Here is a 5446-nt window from a genome sequence, read left to right as displayed (position 1 = left end):
AAAAAAAAAAAAAGGTGGCCCATCACATTAAAGGACTTATAGGGAAGCTTAGGAGGCGGGGCCAGGCATGACTTTTACAGGAAATGTCAAGATTTGTATATCATTGAAGCTGCCTATAGCTCTGGATTTTATGATCTATCTGACACGCGGTTTCCTTTACATACGTGTTTTTCCAACGTGTGGATTGTCCACATTTGTGGCAGGTCTGCTTCTCTCTGTCATTATAGAAATAAGAGGGCTTCCACTGCAGACTTCATTTGTAAAATGCTGTTTTCCTGGCTGCTATACCGACCACCTGGCTTCAGCACTTTCTGAGGCTCTGACTCCATGGCCACCGATAGGGGGTACATGCAGTACCGGGTCCTGTACCGGGCCCGATCAAGTCAGCAGGGGGGCCCGAGCCCGGCACAGGCTCCCTCTAGGGAAGAAAGGACAGCCCTGCCACAGGGGGTGCAGAGATGAGCAGTGTAGGATGGGGGGTGCAGGGCACAGAGGCAAGCACTTTAGGAAGAGGAATGCAGGAGGTACAAAGGTAAGCACAGTAGGAAGAGGAATGCAGGAAGTGCAGAAATGAGCAGTGTAGGAAGAGGAATGCAAGGGGTGCAAAGCTGAGCACTGTAGGAAGAGGGATGCAAGGGGTGCAAAGGTGAGCAGAGTACAAGCAGGAATGCAGGGGGTGCATATATTATCAGTGTAGGAAGAGGAGTGCAGGGGGTGCGGAGGTGAGCAGTGTAGGAAGGAGGGTGAAGGGGGCACACAGGCGAGTACTGTAGGAAGAGGTATGCAGGGTGTGCAGAGGTGAGAAGAGAAGGAACAGGGATGCAGGGTGTGCAGAGGTGAGAAGAGAAGGAACAGGGATGCAGGAGGTGCAGAGGAGAGAAGAGTAGGAACAGGGATGCAGGAGGTGCAGAGGAGAGAAGAGTAGGAACAGGGATGCAGGAGGTGCAGAGGAGAGAAGAGTAGTAGCAGGGATGCAGGGGGTACAGAGCCAAGCTCAATAGGAACAGGATGTGCAGAGGTGAGCCGAGTAGGAAGAGTGCGATGCTGATGATTAGTCGTGGAGGGGAAACCCTTTCAGGTAGGGTGCACGGGGCCCCTAGATTTCTAATGGTGGCCCTGGACTGACCCGGAACAAGTACAGACAAAGGAAAGCCAGTGTAAAGTCCCCTCTGCATTCAGAGATCAAATCATGGAAAAAAAGAGGTTCAGCATGACAGCCAGAGGCCAGGAGAGCCAAGAGGTTCAGCATTTTCAGAAGCAGAGACTGGGAGCAGCAGCAGCCCTCTTGCTTTGCAATGACCGGTTCCCTTTACCTGGGAGTAGTACATGAGACACGGATACGATATCAGGAGATAATCCCGCCCTGCGGAGCTGATGCTCGGGGAGGGAACGGCTTTATCCGCCATCCCCCAGCTAGCTAGGTCACAACTCTGCTAAAACAATAATGATTTGATTATTCAGAGCTCCGAGCTTAGCGGGATATTAATAACCTCCTCGCCCTGACAGTGTGAGGCAGACAAACGCACGTGAATCCGCGCCTTGTCAGCACCTAACGCCTACTAACTGACTGACCTGTATATAAGATTGCGCCGGGGTGAGACGGGCTGACTCCAGCATATTAGCTGCGGGGAGGGAGAGGAGAATCAGAGAGCAGCCAGCAAGGAGGGGGGGTGAAACCCGAACACTCTAGCGACACGCAGACATTTTTTGGGAGACTGAGTGGTGGCTTATTCATATGTAAATATCACAGTTAAGACTAGTTTCAGTGGGGGGTCAGTAGCCCCTATCTTAGTTTTGGTTGCCCCTGTCTGCCTGACATCTTGTGTCCGGGTTTCTGCTGCCATGAAACCCGGACACCGCATTCAAAACCCGGACTGTCCAGGTGAATCCCGGACAGGTGGCAATCCTATGCAGACCGCTACAACAAACCTCCATGTGCTACGACTCGACGCCGCGTTTTCCATGTCCTGTTATAAAATCAGCGTCAGGCAAACGGAACAACTTCCAGCTCGACGTCAAATCTTCTGAATTGTCCACATTTGTGGTCGGCGAAATCGTTTACTAACCCCCGTGTAGACTGCCGCGGCACCTTTCAGTGCGTTGATGTGCCTGCGACAACACGCAGGATTTTACGCGTTAATATGCTTTGCGCCAACTTTTACATTCGAGGATCCGAAGAAGAAAATTGCTACTGTACTGGGAAGCGAGAAGAGAATTATTAGTGAAAAGACAACAACGGGCGTATAACGCACCGCGGACGCTTTTCACTGATTCTGTACGTCGAGAGAGAGAAAATTCTTCATTCTATTTTTTTTATTGATGTTTTTAAATTGGTGTCGGGTTCTGTTCACCTCACCTTGTGTGACTACGTCCCCCCCCCCGCCTCCCCTGGACGCGTCTGTGCTGTCTACTTAGTTTAAAGCAGAACTCCGGCAACGATCTTTTATGGATACCTACATTGGCCAGCTTGGCTCGCTATAGGTATCCATATCTGATATGTGGAGGTGAAAATGACTTCATTAGTCCACGCTACATACAGTGATAGCCGTCATCTTCCGTGTGCGGCTCAAACGGATTCCCCTCTGCGCGCTCCGCACTGCCGCCATTCAGAGAACGCCTTGTATTTTTTCAATGGATACATACCATTCTCTGATTGGCCAAGGCAGAGATCATGGCCCCCTCCTTTCCACCTCTTAAACATTAAGGCCTCATGCACACACAAAGCAAGAGCAAAATTGTATATTGCGTATATGCGCGTACAGGGGCGTAACTAGAAATCACAGGGCCCCATAGCAACATTTTGTATGGGGCCCCGTGATTGCTAGTTATGCCCCTTGCAGAGCCCGAAAGATATACCAAACAGCCCACCTGAGAGTGACCCTGCAGAGCCCACCATAGACTCTCTGTAGTGGGCTCTGCAGGGTCTCAGATGGGCTGCACACCTCTTACCTGTCAGCCCTAAGTGGTTGCAGGGGCTCCGCCTCCTCTTCCGTCCCCAGGCCCCGCCTCCTCTTCCATCCCCGGGCCCCGCCTCCTCTTACATCACTGGCCCCACCTGCTCTTAGGTCGCTGGCCAGTGATGCAAGAGGAGGCGGGGTTGCTCTTAGGCGGGCCCGCCTCTTCCTTCACTGCGAACGCTGGCCTCTTCTGCCATAGCTGCTGGCTGTCACTGACACAGCCAGCACCCTTACATGCCATAGCGGCCCACACGGCATCAGAGCCCGGACCCCATAGCGGCCGCCTGGGTCGCTATGGCGATTGTTATGCCACTGTGCGCGTATGTATACGTGCACTATATGCAGTCTCAGAATGCATCATTCCTAATAGAAATTATAATGTACTGTATGCGCGCAGGCGCGTAAAATACGCAGAATACAGAGAAATAGGGACGCATCTTGGGTCTATTTTTTTTTGCGCATCTTTACACAGCACAAATATACGGCTCCGTATGCAGCTATGTGTATGGAGCCATCTATTTGCATATGCCGCATATGGAAAAAAACGCACGCATCTATACGCAGCGTATTGTACGGCAGTGTGAATGAGGCCTTAATGGGCACATTTCACACCGCCAAGTTGCGTTACTTTGCAGAACAGCCTGGTGCAGTACGGCCGCAATGCACCATGCGTGACATTTCAATAAATTTGTAAGAAAAAAAAAAAGTAAGTGCGGTGCACTGGGATCAGCACTTCAAAACTGCGCCGGTCAGCGTGCGTATCGCGCGGCTTGCTGGTGTGAACGGGCCTTTACCCCCTAATTGGCCCCCTTTTTGACTGCAAATCATTTCCACTGTCAGTTGGGATTCTCTCTTCACTGTTGAATAAAATGGGTTTTCTTCCTGTGTGCGCATGCCTGACAGTTACTGAAGCCATGCGCTAAGGCGTCTTAAAGGATACCAGGACGGCCAATGACAGCAAGCCAGAATCTAATATGCACAAATGAAAACAAAGGAAGTTGCTTAGAGAAATAACGAGCGTGGAACTTGTAGTTCCCCAACAATGGCGCGCCCCCCTCCACCCGTGCTTCTCTCACTTTAAGCCTCAGAAATGGGTCAGGCTGTCAGGCCCGGGCTGGGGAAATGAGAACAGAAGCTATTTACAGGAACAGCCATCAATGTGACGAGGCCTCGGGCAATGTGCAGCTATTACACAATTCTTGGCCGGCGTTCAGCCCAGCGAACACGAGACCTGCCGGTCACCTGCAACAAGGTAACTGGCCCAGCCGGTATCCGAAACACACTGGGAACAGGAAGACCGCAACCTCCTTCCCAGAATCCGAGGCGGACGGACAGGTTTACGGAGCTTTGAGCAACACGGATGTCACAAAAAAGAACGAAAGATCTGTGCGGCATGTGTAGAGGTTTCATCTAACGCACAGGAAATGCATTGTTTTGTTTTTGAAGTCTGCGGTGCGTGCTACAAAAACAAACATCCGCTGTGAGCAAAAAAAGGGAAAATTGAAATCACTACACACAAAAAAAAGTGCACAAGGGTGCTTTGGTCCTCCTCTGATGTGGAAGAACCTCAAATTCCTGAACCCTCCCGGGGCACAAGGCTCTTGACAGGGGCAAGGACCAAAGTAGGTCCCACGAGTACTAGGTGGTTGCTCTCCCGAAGAGAGACCCCCAAGTGGGAGGAGTCAGGGAAGTCTGTAGAGGCCACAGAACCTCCTCCCCAACTTCATGAATGGGCCCCGAAGGTACCCGCACCCTCTGTCATTCTGTGGAGTCAGAAACATGCAGTCGTGCATAAAAATAGAGCGTAAATAAAAAAGTACCAGTGCACAAACCTGGCAGGCCATCCGGCCAAGGTATAAAAGTTGCCCCAGGCTAGCCAGAAGGCCTGCCCAAGAGGCGTGGTGCAGAAAAAGCTTGAGTGCTGTGACCTGGTGCTGGTGAATCAAGTGGGGTCCCAAACCCAAGTGATTTTCTCGCACACCCTGGGACGCCGCCCCTACGGGGCACAGCACCACGGGCCTCTGTGCCTCCCAAAACCCTCCAGCCAGACCAAAGGTGCCGCACCTGTCCCCATCAGAAGGCATTAGTGCCGAGGAAACTCCCCCCCCCACTTCCAAAAAGGAGCCGCCCCAACACCCACCTTCACTTCAGAGAGTACAAAGAGAGTATCTAAAGAGAGTATCTAAAGCCACATTTGTTTTTCATTTTCTATAGAGTTAGGGAGAGTTTGTGTCCCATCAATGAGGCCTAACAGGAAGTGACAGGATATCTTTCCGATATTTGGAGGCGGAGTTGAGACCCTGCAGGTTTATAGCATAAAGCAAACATTTTTACAGACAAGTGTTCATCCAAAATCTTCTACATCTGATATGGACAATGTTGGATAAATGTATTTTTTGTCTCTTATTATAATAACCAATCAGAGATCTGCAGGTCTGTGGCGGCCCGGTCACCTTCATCGTAATGAGGTCTAGGTGAAGTTGAGATCA

Source organism: Nanorana parkeri, unplaced genomic scaffold (assembly GCF_000935625.1).
Source record: "Nanorana parkeri isolate BGI_ZX_2015 unplaced genomic scaffold, ASM93562v1 scaffold2432, whole genome shotgun sequence".
NCBI lineage: Eukaryota > Metazoa > Chordata > Amphibia > Anura > Dicroglossidae > Nanorana > Nanorana parkeri.
This window is presented reverse-complemented; position numbering follows the sequence as displayed.